This window comes from Elephas maximus, chromosome 11 (genome assembly GCF_024166365.1).
Source record: "Elephas maximus indicus isolate mEleMax1 chromosome 11, mEleMax1 primary haplotype, whole genome shotgun sequence".
Taxonomy (NCBI): Eukaryota; Metazoa; Chordata; class Mammalia; order Proboscidea; family Elephantidae; genus Elephas; species Elephas maximus.
This window is the reverse complement of record NC_064829.1, coordinates 66,387,794-66,408,575: the sequence shown is the minus strand read 5'-3', so window position 1 is coordinate 66,408,575 and position 20,782 is coordinate 66,387,794. Positions and strand designations below refer to the sequence as shown.

Here is a 20,782-nt window from a genome sequence, read left to right as displayed (position 1 = left end):
TGGGTTAAATGAGTAAATGTATTGTTTTGGGGAGTTGGAGTTCTCAGTGAGGAAGAAGGCATGTACAACTGAAATGGGGGAAGGCAAACAAGAACATTGTGGAATTCAATTGGAATTGGAGTTATTGATATGAACTCATTTCTGAAGTATCCGTATGTATAAGCATGCCTATGCAACATGTACGTATGCATGTTTCTACATATGTGTGTGCGTATATGTATATACATGTATATAATACTTAGGTCTGTCCTCCAAAGGGCCTAGAAGCAAAGACACCCAGTAGCAATGAGCACATTTAGAGCCCAGATCTTGGTCTTTGGAACCATTCCCCACTAAAAGGAGCCAGGGCTACTGGAAGAAATGACTGATTACAAGGTTGGGGAAGGAGAGATACAGTTTGAGTCTGGAATATCTTCTTACTGTCATAAAGTACAGAAATTATAAAAAAATGATGGGCACCTGCCACAAGGACATGTATGTGTGTATGTATGTGTGCGTGCACATGCGTGTGTGTATATGCATGAGAGAGCTAAGGGTAAAAAAAATGGGGTAAAATGTTAACAATTGGCAAATCTGGCAAAGAACGTATTAAAAAAAAATTCCTAGATGTGGAAAACGTTCCTGGTTGAACAGATGCTCTTTCCTTTATTTTTATAAGGAGTTTATGGCAGATTTGTGACTATGTTATATTCTCATTCAGTAAACATATCTATATTGATTAACTTTAGAGAGAGGCCTTCTCTTTTGCAAATATAGAATTTGAAAATTACTCGAATGTGCCTATCCTGCCCTTATATCTGCTAGTTTCCCTGCTAAAGGGGTCAAGTGAACAACCAAACCAAAAACCCATTGCTATCCAGTTGATTTCGACTCATACAGATGCGGCAATCAGAAACACCAATTGATTGTGATTTCAGCTTGCCACTTACTGTGACTTTGAGGAAGCCTCAGTTTCCTTGTCTGTAAAACCGGAATGTTGTTGTTAGTTACTGTTAAGTCAGTTCCGACTCATGGTGACCCGATGTGTGCAGAGTAAAACTGCTCCATAGAGTTCTCAAGGGTGTGACCTTTCAGAAGCAGATCATCTGGCCTGTCTTCCCCGGGGGGCCTCTGGGTGGGTTTGAACCACCAAGCTTTTGGCTAGTAGTCCAGCACTTAACCATTTGCACCACCCTGGGACTCCTGCAAAATCAGAATAGTAATGGTATTTGACTGACGTTCCAAATTCAAATTACTACAAGGGCTGGGGAGGGGCAGAGTGGCTGGGGGTGGGGATTGTGGCCACTAGTGGAGCACGGGACTTCTCAAAGGGAGCAGTCACTACCCAGCTTTCACTGACGGTGGTCTTGCCCAGGTGTTGCCCAGATGTCCCCAATTTAAGGAAGTTTGGAAATCTAGGTTATAGGCAGATTTTTTTTTAATGCCCCTAATTACATTTAAACAAACAAGAAACCCCTAGGTGAGCCAAGCAATGTACAGGTTGCCTTCAGCTGCCAGTTTGTGATTTCTGCTCTGACTCCAGGTGATGGGAAGTTGATGGGAGGTCTTGCCTGCCGAACACAAGGCCTGAGCACATGGAAGTCTGTGGTGGCAGGCGCTGTTCTGCCTGTTCCGTGTTATTGGTGGGGACTGGGTGTAACTGGCATAGCATTGTCAGGATATATAGAGATCATGAGAACTTCTAGGGGAATTCTCTTGAGGCCCGGAAATGATTCTATTATTGACCGCCTCTGCCCACTGTTTAAACGGCTGAAAGTTAAAAACTGCCTTTGGGAACCTGCCTGTGTAAACAGGCGAGGCTGAGCTCCCAGGGAGGGAGACTGGCCTGGGAGCTACAGATAATGAACAGATCAATCATTAAACACATAAATCAAGAATTAACTCGATGTGAAATTGCCAAGACCGTAGGAAATTTTATCAAGAATTTTTATCTTGGGAGAAAAAAAAAAATGAGAAGATTCATTCTGTTATAATCCTTCCCTCCCCAAATGTTGACATAGTTATGTAGCACATGGAATTTCATGTTGAAATCGGATGCTATTGTAAAAAAAAGTTTAATTAGCAGTTCTGGTGGGAGTGTTATTTGGGATTGTATGAATACATTCAGCTCTGGGGTCTCCAATGTCCAATTACACATTGTTGATAAACACCCCGAGACTATTTTTGGCTGGCTGGTATAGCGTGTCTCCTGTTGGCAAGAGAGACACTGTATATTGTGGCACAGGTGTCAGGTGTAAAGGGAGTTTCTGTTTCTGAAAAATAACACTTTCCGTTTCTGAAAAATCCCACTTTCTTTATTATACAAAGATACTGACTCTAAGATACTTTGTTGATGTTATATTTTAAAGTCTCAAGTTTGAGCTTCTGTGACATGTTTTCCTTTGTGCAGGAGATCTGGAAAAGAAGGTAATGGATACGCCTCAGCTGCTTTGTTCTGAGCAGCTGCTAGAGTGAAATATTTAATGTCTCTCTCACTACTAGGGTGACATTTTCCTGCGGCCCCAACCACTGTAGGTTACCAGCATGGTGTTCCCCTGGCTATCAATGATTTAACAAAGGCAGGTGAATTTGAGCCCCAGCATGGGCCTGTAGTAAGGTCTCAGCTACTTCCTGAGGTGTCAGTTTGGTCACATATTTTTACTCCTAGTGTTTAATCCTGTCACGTAAGAATAACAACAGCTAACTTTGGACACGTCATTAGAAAAGGACATCGTGTTTGGTAAAGTAGAAGGTCAACAAAAATGAGGAAGACCTTTGATGTGGTAGATTGACGCAATATGCATGACAAGGGACTTGAGCATACCAATGGTGGTATGACGATGGTACAGGGCCTGGCAATGTTTCCTTCTATTATACATAAGGTCACCATGAGTTGGAGCTGACGTAATGGCAGCTAACAATGACAGCATTTTTTGCACCCTTCCTTTGAGTCAGACACTATTCTTTATCCATTTTGCAGATGAGCAGACTGAGACATAGCAATGTTACTTAATAAGCTTTCCCGTGGTCGCACAACTACTACCTGGCAGCAGTGTGGCTCCAGAGCCCATACTCTTTGCCACTCCCCTGAATGCCCTCTGGGCATGCCAGGGGTGCTGCATTGTGGCACAGTGAAATGAGCAACTGGAGAATTCAGATTGTTTCCAGTTTTAGCCTGTAGCAGCCAGCTATGTGACTTCAAGCAGTCCACATAACTCAGCCTTGGTTTTCTCCTCCTTGAAATGGGGGTAGTGACAAGCCTTTAGTCACACTGCTATGGAGAATTAAATGTGATAAAGGGTGGAAAAAGTATTTAAGCTAAAGGTGATTCCTGAAAGAAAAAAAAAAAAATTATACTACACAAAAAAACAAGTAAATGCTAACTGTTCCTAGTGATCCAAAGAGCAAATATGCTCCTCAGGCACCATACAGATGAGGACAGCTCTCATTTATGAAGTGTTGCAGTTGTCTATAGCATTTTCAGTTTATGAAATGTTCAGGTGTATTTCATTTTTAAAAATGAATCTCCTTTTAACTGCCTATGAAAAGACTTGCTGTTTAGTATTTGAGTTATTTAATCCCTGAGTTCTCAAGATGGACCGATACTACACAGAGTATGCAGTCCCTCCAGAGAGAAAAACAACTACAAGTCAGAATGCAGAGAATGGTTCAGGCAGTCAGTTGTTTGAGTGCAAATGAAAAAGCGATTACATCGGCATCTGAGGGCTGGAAAAGGAGTGAAAGTGTCCTTTTGCCCGGGTGAGTGGCCAGTGTGTGGGCGGAAGATGACTGGAGCAAAGGGGAGGTGGAGCCTGAGATAGGCAGGGTCAGATGGTGGATGACGCACAGCAGATGGATATAACTTCTCTAAGGTCTAATGCAGATGTGAAACCTTAATAATTTCCGGTAATGGAGCACGACAGAAACCATCTGTCAGTAGCTTTAGAAGACAACCCAAATAATCTCTCAGATCCACATCTTCCCTACTACTGCCATTTCTTGAGAGCCATTGATTCTCATTTCAGAATATGTTCAATGTAATTGTATTTTATAGTTGGTCTGGTGGCACAATGGTTAAGACCTCAACTGCTAACTGAAAGGTTGGCAGTTTGAATCTACCAGCTGCTCCTTAGAAACCCTATGGGGCAGTTCTACTCTGTCCTATAGAGTAGCTGTGAGTCAGAATTGACTCGACAGCAACAGGTTTTGTAATTGGTCTAGACTATAAAATTTGAACTTCAGTCAAAATTATTGCTCTCTCATTGGTAGCCTAAGTTACTAATGTTTGAACCAGGGCAAACATAATGTTCAAACCCTTCCATGGTAAATGCACACATACACAGAGTTGACTGCCTCAAGTGTTAGTACAGCCTTGGATTTGGTGCCTCCAGTTTGAACTTTGTTAAGAAAACGAAGATGCAGATTTGCCAGAGACAGGTCTCTAAGATGGAGGAGAAAAGGAAAAGGTGTGACTGATATTGGCTGAGGTGGTAGTCAGTGATGAGTCCACGGACTGAACTGCCATATAGACCTGGCTAATGAGTATTTTCTATACTTATTAGTGAGTATTTGGAAGTGGCTTGTTTTGTGGCTCAAACACCAAGTCTTGAGCAGGTTGGCTTTTCATTGACAGATGTGACGAAAGTGTATGTGTTGCCACTCTGAAATACTTGGAGGGCTACCACCACCCCCAGCTGCCTCCGCATCACCTCCTACTCATAGTGACCCCGTGTGTGTCAGAGTAGAACCGAGCTCCACAGGATTTTCAAAGGCTGGCTTTTCAGAAGGAGACCACCAGGCCTTTCTTCTAAGATGCCTCTGGGTTGACTTGAACCTCTAAGCTTTGGGTCATCAGCTGAGATTTTTCACTGTTTTCATTTCCTGGAGACTTCATCTGAAAAGATAACATTGTTTAAATCCAGAATGTAGCCTATTCAGTGTGCATTTTAAAAATGCTTTTGAAAAGATTTTAATGAGCTCTAGATACCTAAAGTAAAGTTCAATCCATGTGGCATTTAAAGGCTTTTAAGTAATTTTTCTTGGGTTGTGCAGTATGTAGGTGTTTTGTTCTGTTCATGGTTTAGCTATGCTGATTGGTAGATTATTTAAACTGTTCATTTATTCTTTTTTATACCTGTTTCTTTTCAAAAAAAATTTTTTAAACATTTTATCGTGCTTTAGGTGAAAGTTTATAGAGCAAATCAGTTTTCCAATCAGCAATTCATACGCACATTTTTCCATGACATTGGTTGTAATCCCTGCAATGTGTCAGCATTCTCCTCATTTCCTCCCTGGGTTCCCTGTTTCCATTCATTTAGTTTCCCTGTCCCTCCCTGCCTTCTCGTCTTTGGTTTTGGGCAAATGTTGTCCTTTTGGTCTTGTATAGTTGATTATTCTAAGGAGCATATTCTTCATGGGTATTATTGTTTATTTTCTAGGCCTATCATTTGGCTGTAAGGTAGCCTCTGGGAGTGTCTTCAGTTTCAGGTTAGGAGGTTGTCTTAGGGCAATAGTGTCAGGTGTTCCTCCAGTCTCTATCAGACCAATAAGCCTGGTCTTTTCTTTTTGAATATGAATTTTGTTCTACATTTTTACCCATTCTTACTGGGACCTTCTATTGCAGTTCCGGTCAGAGTGATTGGTAGTGGTAGCCGGGCACCATCTTGTTCTTCTTGTCTCAGGTTAGGGGAGGCTGTGGTTCATGTGGGCCATTAGTCCTTTGGACTAATTGCTTCCTTAAGCCTTATTTTTCTTCATTCTCCTTTGCTCCAGTTGGGAAGAGACCAATAGTTGCTTCTTAGATGGCCACTCATAAGCTTTTAAGATCCCAGACACTGGTCACCAGACTAGGATGTAGAACATTGTTTTTAAGAACTGTGTTTTACCGGTTGACCTAGATGTCCCCCCAAGACTATGGTCCTTAGCCTTCAAGCCTAGTAGTTCAATTCTGATATCTAAGTAGTTTCTATAACTGTGCCCCCTATGTGCTCTGTTATATATATGTAGATGAATATACATGCACCATGTACAAATATGTACGTAGTAATATCTACAACCCTACCTATATATACAGGCGGGTGTACTCCCAGATGACCTCCTTCACCTATTTGCATACATATTTGCATGTGTACCCACTCACAAATTATTGTTTATTATTACTGTCATTGCAGGATTACATGTGTTACACTTACCACAGTTGCCCTTTATTCTTGTGTACCTCTCAGTGTCTTCCTTTGCTTGGTCATATTGTGCTGCCTTCCCCCATATTGCCTATTGTCTTTTCCTTCACTAGAATTAACACTTGTGGTTAAGAACTATGGCTGCTAGCCAAAAGGTCGGCAGTTTGAATCCACCAGGCGCTCCTTGGAAACTTATGGGGCAGTTCTAATCTGTCTGATAGGGTCGCTATGAGTTGAAATCACCTCAATGGCAGTGAGTTTTGGGTTACTATCTAGTTAGTGATTTTCCCTCCCTCCTCCTTCCATCCCTGGTGACCATCAAAGAAAGTTTCTTTCTGTGTGTAAACCTATTTTTGACTTTTTGTAATAGTGATCTCATACAATATTTGTCCTTTTGTGATTGACTTATTTCACTGAGCATAATGTCCTCCAGATTCATCCATATCGTGAGCTGTTTTGTGGACTCATCATTATTCTTTATTGGTGCACATATTCCATTGTGTGTATGTGTCACAGTTTATCCATTCATCTGATGGGCACTTAGGTTGTTTCCATCTTTTTGCTATCGTGAATAATGCTGCAATAAACATGGGTGTGCATATGTCTATTCGTGTCATAGTTTTTACTTCTCTAGGATATACACCTAGGAGTGGGATTACTAGATCATATGGTATTCCTATTTCTAGCTTTATAAGGAAGCGCCATATCATTTTCCGTAATAGTTGTACCACTTTACATTCCCACCAGCAGTGCATAAGAGCTCCAATCTCCCCGCAGCCTTGCCAGCACTTGTTGTTCTCCCCTTATTTGTTCTTGATGTTTTTCTCATTATTCTTAGACTAAGTCCATTTTTTTCCCTCTGTTTTTTTTTTTTTCTTTTAAAGAACGCTGGAAAGTCAGGAGAATTAATATGTCAAAATAAAATTCAGGCCAGTTAGTTTTGCTATCAGTTGGGAATTTATTGCTGGCATTGATTTATTTGTGGGCAGTTGAGGTTTGCAGATGGGAGCCGAGGTAGATGGCCTGGGTGGGGGCGAGAGGTCCTCTGGGCAACTCAGCTAAGAGCCTTCTTCCTCCCAGGCCTTAGAGGGGAGACAACCACAGGGATCCCTGTCTCATAAATGAAAGAGTGAACTTCCTGAATCAACTCAGAGTTCTATAGTGTGCCTTCACCTAAATCAACTTATTTTGGGGGTAATTTTTCAGGTTAGTAGCACCTTTTATATTATAAAAGATTATAATTGTCTTAGTAATCACCAGTTGCTGTCGAGTTAGCTCCGATTCATGGCAACCCCACATGTGTCAGAGTAGAACTGCCCCCCATGGGGTTTTCAACGGCTGATTTTTCAGAAGTAGATTGCCAGGCCTTTCTTCCAAGTGTCGCTATGAGCCAGAATTGACACGACAGCAGCGGGTTTGGTTTTTGGTTTTGGTTTCTTCCCAGGTATCTCTAGGTGGACTCGAACCGCCAACCTTTGAGTTGTCAGTCAAATATTAACCATTTCCACCACCCAGAGGCTTCAATTGTCTTATTAATAGTATTTTAAACAGTATTATGATAACAAAAGGGTTAAAGAAGTTACATTTTCTTTATTATTAGAGTCCAGTTGCTTTCAAGGAAATTGTTTTCACTTTGTAGGAAGATGGGGGTTGAAGTATGGGTCTGTGGAGAAGGGAGAATGTGAAAGAGCAGAAAATATTCAAACATATTTCGGCTGATTATTTTAAAGTTTATTTCACTTCAGAGTTAAAACAGTTCTCTCTATACTACATGCCGTGTGTGTGTGTGTGTGTGTGTGTGTGTGTGTGTGCGCGTGCACGCATGTTGGGAAGTAAGTATGGAGGTATTCTTAGGTGCCTTCCGGTTGGTTCCGACTCGTAGCGACCCTGTGTACAATGGAATGAAATACTGCCTGGTCCTATGCAATCCTCGCAATCCGTGTTAGGTTTGAGCCTATGGTTGCAGCCACTATGTCAGTCTGTCTCATTGAAGGTCTTCCTCGTTTTCACTGACCATCTACTTTTCCAAGGATGATGTCCTTCTCCAGGGACTAGTCCCTCCTGATAACATGTCCAAAGTATGTGTGAGTTGAAGTCTCACCATCCTCGCTTCTAAGGAGCGCTCTGGGAGTACTTCCAAGACAAACTTGTTTGTACTTCTGCCAGTCTGTGGTATGTTCAGTATTCTTCGCCAACACCATAATTCAAAAGTCGTAATTCTTTCTCAGTCTTCCTTACTGTCCAGCTTTCATATGCATACAAGGCAATTGAAAATACCGTGGCTTGGATCAGGCGCACCTTAGCCCTCAAAGTGACATCTTTGTTTTTGAACACTTGAAAGAGGTCTTTTGCAGTGGATTTGCCCAGTTCAATACTTTAATTTCTTGACTGCTGCTTCATGGCCATTGATTGTGGATCCAGGTAAAATGAAATCCTTGATAGCTTCAGTCTCTTCTCTGTTTATCATGATGTTGCTTATTAGTCCAGTTGTGAGGATTTTTCATTTCTTTATGTTGAAGTGTAATCCATACTGAAGGCTGTGGTCTTTGATCTTCATCAGTAAGTGCTTTCAACAAGCAAGATCACGTCATCTGCATAACACAGATTGTTAATGAGTTTTCCTCCAATCCCGATGCCACATTCTACTTAATACAGTCCAGCTTCTCAGATTGTTTGCTGGGCATACAGGTTGAATAAGTATGGTGAAAGGACACAACCCTGATGCACACTTTTGCTGATTCTCAACCAAACTGTAGCCCCTTGTTCTGCTAGAACAACTGCCTCTTGGTCCACGTAGAAGTTGTGCCTGAGCACAATTAAGTGTTCTGGGATTCCCATTCTTCACAATGTCGTTCATAATTTGTTATGATTTACACAAATGATCTACATGGGGGCTGATGTTGCTAACTCAAGCCCTCACCATAGTGTGCCAGTGCTCCCAAAAAGGTACACAGAAATTTTAAAGGGAAGTGAATATTGATTGAAAGGAGAAAATATCACAGAAAAAAAAGTTCTAGAATGAATTGCTATTTTTCCTGAGGGCCTGTTTAAGAGCTGAAATAGAAAATTTGCTTAATTGGCACTTCATAAAAAACCCCAAATATTTTGAGGAGTGTTTTAATAAATGTTGGATACTTTCATGGGTTTATTTTTTTCTCTTACAATGTAAATCCAAATAGGTGATCACAGCTGTTTGTACAAGGCCTGCCTTAGTCAACTTCCGTGTTTGAGCAGGCTGGCCTTATTTACATTAAATACCAGTTGTTGTTTTCTTCAGGTTATTCCCTGCAAGTAAGTCTTATAACCCGGTTAAACCACAAAAAGTAGCATGTTTTACCTTGGGGTAATTAGAATAAGATGGAAAACATGGTCTTTCAGGTCTTAATTTTACAATTTACAAAAAAAGCTAGTTACAGCTTTTCCTTTCGTGGAGGCAGTCACGGGGGAGAGGAGGATTCTGAATTTATAGACATAGACTAACAGATTACAGTATCTGACTGTAACATCCTCTGTGAGAATTAAAGATTCAGAAGGTCCTCTCACATTTTCAAACCTCACATGAAGCAGTGTAATACGGGGAACACAGTAAAGCCTGGGAATGAGAGACCAGGCAGCAGTGGTATACCACGAGAACTTAAAAGCCATTTTAGGTAATTTCTTTACACCCCCTTTTCTACAGGAGAGAGAGCAGTGGTGGTTCAGGGGTAGAATTCTTGCCTTCTATGCAGGTGACCTGGGTTCAATTCCTAGCCAGTGTACTTCATGCACGGCTACCACCTGCCTGTCAGTGGAGGCTTGCCTGTTGCTATGATGTTGAACAGGTTTCAGTGGAGCTTCCAGACTAAGAAGAAAGGCCTGGTGATTTACTTCTGAAAATCGGCCAACGAAAACCTTATGGGTCACAACACTGTGGTCTGCAACTGATCATGAGGACGGTGCAGTACCAGGCATCGTTTCATTCTGTCGTGCATGGAGTCGCCGTGACTCAGGGGCCAACTCAACAACAGCTAACAGTAATAACCTCTACAGTACAAAACTATTTTTCGTAACAATCATGAAATGAAATGAATAATAATAGAAAAGAAACCCAGGCAGTGACATTTTCTTTTACTGAACTTGAGTTCATTTTGAATTTTTGGAGACAAATAGGATATTGCTGAATGTTTCATGTTGAAAAGTTTAAGTACAAATAAAAAAGGCCAAGTGGTCACAGAAGTTGATAGAATTAAAGTAAGCGTTGGTTGATTGTTTTACATTTTATTTCACTCTTCTCTTTCTGGTCTTTACAGTTGTTTATTTCAAATCTATATGAATGCAGGAAGATGTAAAACTAGGGGGTTGGAGACACTAACTACACAGGACGCGAGTTTGAACAAATCCTATAAACTTACTCTTGCAACAAACACATGCAGCTGAATCTTGGCGTGATGATGGGTGGACTGTATAAACAGGAGTTCTCGGAATTGTTTCCAGAGAATTCACTGTTTATCAAAGAATACCTAATAAAAAATGTGCTTATTTGAAACTTGTTATGTGCCATCAAGTTGATTCCAACTAACACAACAGAGAGTCCCTGACGGGGCAGGAAAAAAGTGGGGTGTGGAACTCAAGTTCTAGTAAAAAGACCAGGCTTAATGGTCTGACTGAGACTGGAGAGACCCCAGAGGTCATGGCCCCTGGACTCTCTGTTAACCCAGAACTAAAACCATCCCAAAGCCAACTCTTCAGACAAAGAACAGACTGGACTTTAAGACAGAAAATGATACTCATGAAGAGTATCAAGTAGATACATGAGACTAAATGGGCAGCTCCTGTCCAGAGGTGAGATGAGAAGGCAGAATGGGACAGGAGCTGGTTGAATGGACAGGCAAGTGCTTAATCATTGCACCATCAGGGCTCCTTATTTGAAACTTCAAAACCCAAACCAAACCCACTGCCATCAAGTCGATTCTGACTCATAGCAACCCTATAAGACAGAGTAGAACTGCCCCATAGAGTTCCCAAGGAGCGACTGATGGATTTGAACTGCCAAACTTTTGGTTAGCAGTCTAGCTCTTAACCACTGCGCCAAACTTACTTATGTGTTATTAAAACTGAACAGTAACTGTAACAAAAATCTTTTGGTGGAAGGAAAGTATTTTATCACTGGCATTGTCCATTCATGGTGATAATAAAAATCCTACAACTTTTTGTTGGTTTTGTTATTGTTTTTGAATCTTCTGTAGTAGAAATACTTCCTTTTTGCCTACACACTGGGTGGACCGCCATTTTCCTCCTAGGCCCTGCCTGACCAGGGGAGCTTGGACCAGTCACATGATCTCTCATTCTTAGTTCCCTAAAACCCATTGCCATTGAGTTGGTCCTGACCCATGGTGACTCTATGTGTTATAAGAGTAGAACTGCCCCATAGGGTTTTCTTGGCTGTAATCTTTTATGGAAGCAGATTGCTAGGCCTTTCTTTCATGGTGCCACTGGGTGGGTTTGAGCCAACAACCTTTGGTTTAGCAGTTGAGCGCAAAGTGTTTGCACCATCCAGAGTCCTTCTTATTTCCCTAGTATGTAAAAAAAGGGAGGGTTATAGCAATGATTATCGTATATTTTAAGTCATGATTTTTGAAGTAAAAAGTCTGTAGGACTCCATAGTCAGATTTAAAGAAGTTGGCAGATGAACTGCTCAGTCTTGCTGCTCTGAGGGGCTCCTCTAAGGAGCACTGCCAAAGACCACCAGGCCAAGTCAGTCTTGGGATGGCTGGGATAAATGGCAGGAGGCCTTGTTCATGAGAAATGAAGCGTGAAACCAGGCAGCTGTAAGGATGACCCCACCCCTCAAATACACAGCTGGCAAAAGGCATTTCATATAAGATCAGAAACCGTAGTCTAGGTGATAGTGGAGAAAATTTTTTTGGAAGGGTGAATGCATGCTGGCTAGTAGTGGCCACCGTTGTATGCCCTTCCTCCTCCATCAGCTTCCACAGAGGTCAAACCCTTGAGTGGAGACATTGCAGAGTGTCAGGATGACTAGGTGCCCCTTCTAGCTCCAGTATAGGTTTCACTGTATGTGTCTTGGTTATTTATTTCCTCAGCTGTAAATTGGAGACTTAGTCTTCTGCTTACCCCACAGTGATGTGATAAGGTAGAATTAAGGCAATGAGTGTAGTAACTAAAGGCGTGGACTTTCAACAAGGAATTATACTTCAGTTACCACCTATGTGACTTGGTCACCTATATGACTTAATGACTTGGGCAAAGATCTCTTATTGTCAGCTTCTTCATCTGCAAAATGGGGATAATTTGATCCTCAACAGATGAAATTAGATGACTGTCAAGCGGTTAGCATAGTATCTGACATATAAAATATGTTGTCACCTCTCTAAGTGCTCACAATCATCATCCCAGGAATACCTTTGGAGTTCCAGAAACCCTATGTTAAGGGCTTAATCATGATGATGATAAGTCCTTAAACCTATCAGGTATGTAGGAGAAGCTTAGAGACACTCCAGAACAGGTAGTTAGGACTAGGTACTATGTGGAGGAAACTACAGATCTTTCAAGCCAAACGCAAGTATCTCCAAGAGACGTATGAAATATTAACCACGTATTTGCAGTATAATCTTGGTCTGTAACTTAGAGTATGAACTCTGCTGTCTTAGGAGAGTTTATAATCTAAGTTGAGCCCTCTGAACTGACTTTAAATACAGCAGAGGGGACAGTGATTCAAGTATCAGCCTGTGGCCCTTGTCCCATAGAATTTTTGGACCCAGAATGTGTGAAGGTGTTAAATTTCCAGATGGAATGAGAGGTAAGGCTATTTTGAATAGTCCTAGGCATTCATGAAACCATGGCAATGTCTGGAAGAGATAGCAAGTCAGTGCCCCTACACTTGGTGTACGCATCATTCCTACATAGTGTCCATTTAACTTTGAAGCATCTTTGCATATAAAAAGGTACCATGGCTGAGTTTCAGGAGAATTTGTTTATATTTTCATTGAAGCCACAGAAGCTTTGGATGTGGATTACTAGGGAAAGCTTAGATGGGGTGAGGAACTACTACCTTTTTAAAATCGCCCTTTGTCACAGAACCTGCCCAGGGCCTGTTGTCCTCAGTGCACAAAGCACTGACTTTTGTGTTCCACCAGAACCACTTGCCCCTGAGTTGACCCCAACTTATGGCAACCCCATGTGTGTCAGAGTAGAGCTGTGCTCCACAGGATTTTCAATGGCCATGACCTTTCAGAAGCAGATCACCAGACCTTTGTTCTGAGGTGCCTCTGGGTGGATTCGAATCATCAACCTTTCAGCTAGTAGCCAAGCACTTAACCATTTGCACCACCCAGGACTTTCAGGTGGGCTGGTGGTTTTTGAGATCCTCCTTGGCACATAGTATAGATCAACAAGGGCTCTTAAAGGGAAAAGACGGACACAGACTAGATTTTGTGGCAGCTGTGATTCATAGGAGAGAGGTGGAATCCTACCTTTACTGAGGCACGGGAAAGTACAATGGATCTAAAGCGGTAAGTTTCCGCTCTCCCATTTCATTTGCAAACCATCCCTTCTCTGAGCTCAGGGGCTGCCTCTGAAAGGAATCAGCTCATTTTCATGCTGCCAGTTTGGTTTTTGTTGTTGTTGGAAGAAAGAGAGAATGATATTAAAGAAAGTGTAGGTGGGGAATTTTGAGCATAATCCTGGGGCCCTGATACAACTTTTCTTCCCCTTTGAACAACTCTGTGACAAATCATGAGAGACTTGTGGTCACAAAGACCTGATCGAAACACTTGCTCCACCAGTCATTCACTGCATGACCGGATACACCGCTGAGCCTCTCCAAGTCCGCCACCTTTTCTGTCTCCTCTCCTATGATAATGCGTGAAATAAAGAGTTCCCTGAGGATTGGAACGCTTGAATGAGGGTGTAGGCGGATTTGAGTTGAATTAAGGCTGTTTTTATTAGTACTCAGGAAGATTGTTTACTTTTTTTAAATATAAAAATACAAGCTTAGTTGAGATTAATAATACTCATTATAACACTGAAGTCAAACTAGACTTCAAATTTGGAAAGTACACAGTGTGGATTTTAAACAGTAAGATATTTACACATCCATTGAAACCTACACAAATAAACTAACCAGTTTAGTTATTCTATATCAAACCGAATTAAGGACGTTTTCTAAATACCATGTAACCATAAAAATCCTTAAATGCTGTATAACACTGATGATTAAAAAAAAAAAAATTCCAATAAATCTTTTGCATATATTGTATTTTTCTTAATTTTATTTTGTTGTTGTTGAGAATATACCCAGCAAAACATACACCAATTCATCAGTTTCTACATGTACAATTCAGTAATAGTGATTACATTCTTCAAGTTGTACAGCCATTCTCACCCTCCTTTGCTGGATTTTTCTTCCTTCATTAACATAGACTCACTGCCCCCTAAAGTTCCTATCTAGTCTTTCGAGTTGCTGTTGTCAGTTTGATCCCTTATAGTTCTTAAAAGAGAATAATACTCAAGGCATACTTTTTTTTTTTTTTTTAACTGGTTAAGCTAAAATATTGTTTGGTTTTAAGGAGACTTCTGGGGATATTTTTTTGTTTAAGGTTTAACGATAATTTCAGGGCAGTAGTTTCAGGGTTCATCCAGCCTCCATGGCTTCAGAAAGTCTGGTGTCCATGAGAATATTCACTTGTGTTTTTGATGCTGTGATTATAAGCGCATGGATTGATGCTGAAATAGTGCAAGGACTGGCATGTGGCTGTATTAGAAGATGCGCAGACATCATATCCTCGCATGAAGTGGGAATAATGGAGTGCTGGACCACACATATTTGAAATCGTGTATCTTCTCTAATTACGCAGTTGTGAAACAATTGAGAAGGCACCAGCCCCAAATGAATAGAGCATTGGTGTTACTTAGAGACATCTCCCCACCATCTGGTAGTCTATTTCAAATTCCCCAAAACATGTATGATTTACCATGTTTGATTTCTCTGGCTTGTGGTCATTTGATGTTGATCAATTACTTTGTTGCCATCTCTTACAAACTTGCCTTTCATCCTAGGAGTCAGCAAATTTTTTCTGTAAAGGACCAGATAGTAAATATTTTAGACTTTGAAGCTATATGGTCTCTGTTGTTGCTGTTCAACTCTAATGTTATATAGTACGAAAGTAGCCACGGACATTATGTAAAGGAATGAGCAAATAAGTGTTCCAGTAAAACTTTATTTATAAAAACAAGTGGTGGACTTGAGACTATGTTGGCATCTCCTGCCTGGAGGGGAGGTGAGAGGGTGGAGGGGGTTAGAAGCTGGCGAAATGGACACAAAAAGAGAGAGTGGAGAGGGGAGAGCGGGCTGTCTCATTAGGGGGAGAGTAATTGGGAGTGTGTAGCAAGGTGTATATGAGTTTTTGTGTGAGAGACTGACTTGATTTGTAAACTTGCACTTAAAGCACAATAAAAATTATAAAAAAAAAACAAGCTGTGGGCCAAATTTGGCCTGCTGGCTGTAATTTGCCATTCTAGACTACAGGCCTCTTAAAGACAAGCAAAATGCCTACTATGCCCCAGACATTGTGCTTTGTGCTAGGGTCATAGTGATAAACAAGAAAGTGATTCCTCATCGATACCTTCAGTAACTTAACGAGATTCTGGTTTTGTTTTGTGTGCATGGTAAAATCTAAGGAAGTACTTTTTGCATGGCCGTGAGCGAGGCAAACCCCTAAAAAGCTCCATCTTGTACCATGTCTGAACTTAAATGTTCCTGTTCTCCTTATTATGGCCATCAGCTTTCACCCTTTATTCCGTGACTTGTTGAAGTCTTTTACTGTGTGATTGGTATTAACTATGCCGAGATGGCAAAGTTCTTTGGTGTAAGACAACTCTTTACACCCTTGAGCACTTTATTGAAAACTTATTTGCTCTTCGACCAGATTGTTGAGTGGTAACCATGCAGTAGGCACTGGGCATTCACAGACCAGGCTCTGTTCTTGTGGACCTTATGGTCCTGTGGGAGAGGCAGATAGTAAGTAGAAGGAAATGAATCATTACAAATCATGGCAAGTACCAGGAAGGAAATAGAGGCGTGTAAGTGATCAGGAGGCCAGTGGTAGCAGGAAGAGGGGGGCAGATACTTGCTCAAAGCCATCCGTGGAAGGGGACATTGAAGTTCAGACCTGAAGAACGAGCAGTAGCAGCCATGTAAAGAACAGAGGAATCGCATTTCAGGCATAGAAACAGCACGTGTCAAGGCCTTGAAGCGGGAAAGGTACCACTTGCTTGGGAGAGGTACCATTTGCTTAAGGAACTGAAAGCAGGCCCATGGGGCTGAGGGGTAATGAGTGAGAAGAAAGCTCTGGGGTATGCAGAGCTCTCAGAGCGAGGTGAAGCTTGGATTTAATGTACAGTAGGAAACCGGAGAAAGGTTGTAAGCAGGAGGATGGCATGACTCAGGTGGCTATGTGGAGACTTGATCCAAGAAGGTAATTAGGGACCTCTTACAGCATTTTGTGAGAGAGATGATGGTGGCCTGAATTAAGGTAGTGGCCCTGGAGATGAAGAGAAGGGAATGGATTGGAGGTGTGTGTTTGGGGCAGGAATGACTGGACTTGCTGTGCATCTCCTGGCTGTCATTGATAGTTTACTTCTCTGTACCCTTTCCTAACCTGGGAGTCTGTAAGTGGTCCTGTCCTTCCTTACTGGTGTACCAGGTGCTTAATGGATGCTGAGTAAACACCTAAGTTTCTGCAGTGTGCTAGTCATAATCAGAGGCATTATAAAGTTTCCAAATCTGTGGTATATATAAATGCCTGCCTTTAAGGATTGTCATTTAAGCCTAGAAAGCTTCCTTATACCACTTAGGGCGTCAAGGAAATGATTTCTTCCTGGTTTCTCCTCAGTAGACCTAAGGTGACAGAACTAAGCCATCCCCGTGTGTGTGTGTGTGTGTCTGTGTCTGTGTGTGTGTGTTAATCTCTCAGACACAATAACTTGAGTTGAGGACATTTCCTTGACTGCTTAACTTAGAGCTCCCCACCTCTGCCTCCTAGCTCAGCCTGACAAGATCTGGCCTGTGGTGGATGATTGGGGGTGAGTTGGTTGGTTATGCAATGCCTTGCTTACTTAGGATCGCATACATGTGGGTTGCTTTTGTTTGCTTCCTTCCACAACCTTGAAGGACTGGGCACAGTCTCAACGTAGAAAATCAGCGTTGAGACTCTTGGCAGCTTGGGGAGCAATGGTGATAAAATGATTGCTTATAAACTGTTTCTGTGTGATGTTTTCAGACCTTCTCTTGTTTTACATGCACCCGTTATGGAGAGGGAAGGAGCCTAGTGGTATAGTGGTTGGCTACTGACTAAAAGGTCAGCAGTTCAAACCCACCAGCAGCTCTGCAGGAGAAAGATGTGGCAGTCTGCTTCTGTAAAGCTTTATAACCTTGAAAAACTCTATGGGGCAGTTCTGCTCTGTCCTGTAGGGTTGCTATGAGTCAGAATCGACTAGATGGCAAGAGGTTTTGTTTTTTTGTTTGTTCGTTTCATAATGGAAAGATCAGTCCTAATTCTGCCACTTACAAGCTGGTCTCAATCTCCTTACCTGGAAGATGGGATAATAACATCTACCTCATAAGGTTGCCCTGCTTGACATGTAGTACATGCTCAGTAAATGGTAACCTCTTCTATTATTTTTGTTTTGAAGGCTTTTGGGTAATTTTTTTTTTCTTTAAGAATTTGAGAGTTTTGAAGAGTATTTTCTTTTTTTATTTTTAAAAAATGGTTCTAACTTTATTTTCTTTCATCTGTTTTTTTAACTTTAGAGGGATCTTTGTGAAAATAATACCTCTTGTGGTAAAGAACCACTTATTTCAAGTTAACTGTCCTTTTAGTTGTACTTCATTTTCAAATTCAAATCAAATTACATACAGTAAATTGAATACAAAATAGAAGCAATAGAATGGTCCAATTTTTATAACAGTATTTCTTACTAGCTTGCCATCCTTCAGCTCTGTGCATCCATAGAAAGATGCCTGGAGTAATGACAATCATATCTGACATTTACCATATGTCAAGCACAGTTCTCAGTGTTTTACACAGATTAACTCACATATTCTCAACCATATTCTCATGCAGGGTAGGGACTGTCATCATCATTTTCGTTACAGATGAAGAAACAGGCACGGTGAAGGGAACTGCTTACAGACAACATGAAGGAAGGAGGTGGGCCTTGAAGGCATACAGCCTGACTCTGGGGTCCAGCTCTTTGCCAACATGCTGGTGGCCATATTCTAGGAGAATAATTTTGTTTTTCACTTTTATCTTTGTACAGACATTTCCACATTGCTTGAATTCTTTTAAGGATGTATACTTGCTTAAATAAATGATTTAAAAATCTTTAAGAATTGGAAGAAAGTATGAAATATGCCAAGACACTTATAAACTTGGAGGTGGAAATATAGATGGCTCTTCTTTGCTTCTTTGAATTTGTCTATATAATACATTCTTTTTGTTTATTTTTAATTTTTATTGTGCTTTAAGTGAAAGTTTACAAATCAGGTCGGACTCTCATACAAAAATTTATAAACACCTTCCTATATACTCCTAATTGCTCTCCCCCTAATGAGACAGCACACTCCTTCCCTCCAGTCTCTCTTTTCGTGTCCATTCGGCCAGCTTCTGACCCTCTCTACCATCTCGTCTCTTCAAACAGGAGGTGCAAACACCTTCCTATATACTCCTAATTGCTCTCCCCCTAATGAGACAGCACACTCCTTCCCTCCAGTCTCTCTTTTCCTGTCCATTCGGCCAGCTTCTGACCCTCTCTACCATCTCGTCTCTTCAAACAGGAGGTGCCAACATAGTCTCATGAGTCTACTTGATCCAAGAAGCTCATTCTTCACCAATATCATTGCTATCCCATAGTCCAGTCGAATCCCTGTCTGAAGAGTTGGCTTTGGGAATGGTTCCTGCCTTGGGCTAAAAGAAGGTCTGGGGACCATGACCTCCGGGGTCGTTCTAGTCTCAGTCAGACCATTAAGTCTGGTCTTTTTCTGAGAATTTGGGGTCTGCATAAAAAAAAAAAAAAAACTTTTTTTTTTTTTTTTATCCCACTACTCTTCTGCTCCCTCAGAGGTTCTTTGTCATGTTCCTTATCAGGGCCCTCATCAGTTGTAGCTGGGCACCATCTAATTCTTCTGGCCTCAGGCTAATGTAGTCTCTGCCTTATTTGGCCCTTTCTGCCTGTTGGGCTCATAATTACCGTGTGTCTTTGGTGTTCTTCATTCTCCTTTGCTCCAGGTGGATTGAGACCAATTAATGCATCTTAGATGGCCACTTACTAGCATTTAAGAACCCAGACACCACTCTCCAAAGGGGGATGCAGAATGTTTTCTTGATAGATTTTATTATGCCAATTGACTTAGATGTCTCCTGAAACCATGGTCCACAAACCCCTGCCCCTGGTACACTGGCCTTCGAAGCATTCAGTTTACTCAGGAAACTTCTTTGCTTTTGGTTTAGTCCAGTTGTGTTGACCTCTCAGGTATTGTGTGTTGTCTTTCCCTTCACCTAAAATAGTTCTTATCTACTATCTAATTAGTGAAAACCCCTTTCCCTCCTTCCCTTCCCCCTCTCATAACCATCAAAGAATATTTTCTTCTCTGTTTAAACTATTTCTTGAGTTCTTATAATAGTGGTCTTATACAATATTTGTCCTTTTGCAACTGACTAATTTCACTCAGCATAATGCCTTCATATTCCTCCATGTTATGAAATGTTTCACAGATTCATCATTGCTCTTCATCAATGTGTAATATTCCATTTTGTGAATATACCATAATTTATTTATCCTTTCATCCATTGTTGGGTGTCTTGGTTGCTTCCATCTTTTTGCTATTATAAACAGTGCTGCAATGAACATGGGTGTGCATATATCTGTTCATGTAAAGGCTCTTGTTTCTCTAGGTTATATTCCAAGGAGTGGGATTGCTGGATAGTATGGTAGCTCTATTTCTAGCTTTTTAAGGAAGCCCCAAATCGATTTCCAAAGTGGTTGTACCATTTTACATGCCTACCAGCAGTGTGTAAGTGTTCCAGTCTCTCCACAACCTCTCCAATGTTTATTATTTTGTGTTTTTTGGATTAATGCCAGCCTTGTTGGAGTGAGTTGAAATCTCATTGTAGTTTTGATTTGCATTTCTGTAATGGCTAATGATTGTGAGCATTTCCTCATGCATCTGTCAGCTACCTGAATGTCTTCTTTAGTGAAGAGTCTGTTCATATCCTTTGCCCGTTTTTTATTGGGTTATTTGTCTTTTTGTAGTTGAGTTTTTGCAGTATCATACAGATTTTAAAGATCAGATGCTGATCGGAAATGTCATAGCTAAAAACTTTTTCCCAGTCTGTAGTTAATCTTTTTACTCTTTCGGTGAAGTCTTTGGGTGAGCATGGGTGTTTGATTTTTAGGAGCTCCCAGTTACCTGGTTTCTCTTCTGCATTGTTAGTAATATTTTATATACTGTTTATGCCGTGTATTAGGGCTCCTAACTTTATCCCTATTTTTTCTTCCATGAACTTTATCACTTTAGATTTTATATTTAGGTCTTTGATCCATTTCGAGTTAGTTTTTGTGCATGG

General features: G+C 41.1%; 1 protein-coding gene and 1 non-coding gene across 3 annotated transcripts in view; both read left to right on the top strand.

The window, feature by feature from the left end:
* The window catches only part of ATP8B1 (ATPase phospholipid transporting 8B1), a 144,696-nt gene that overhangs the window by 43,743 nt on the left and 80,171 nt on the right, over positions 1-20,782 (top strand). The window contains exon 1 of one of the 2 annotated variants that reach the window (XM_049901840.1): positions 15,574-16,419. The exons of the other annotated variant lie outside the window; for it this stretch is intronic. The gene's annotated coding sequence lies outside the window, so the exon portion shown is untranslated. Of the gene's footprint in view, positions 1-15,573; positions 16,420-20,782 lie in introns of those variants that run through there. 2 annotated transcript variants of the gene reach the window in all.
* Positions 9,846-9,916, top strand: TRNAR-UCU (transfer RNA arginine (anticodon UCU)). Its single transcript has one exon. It is a non-coding gene; the product is annotated as a tRNA-Arg (tRNA).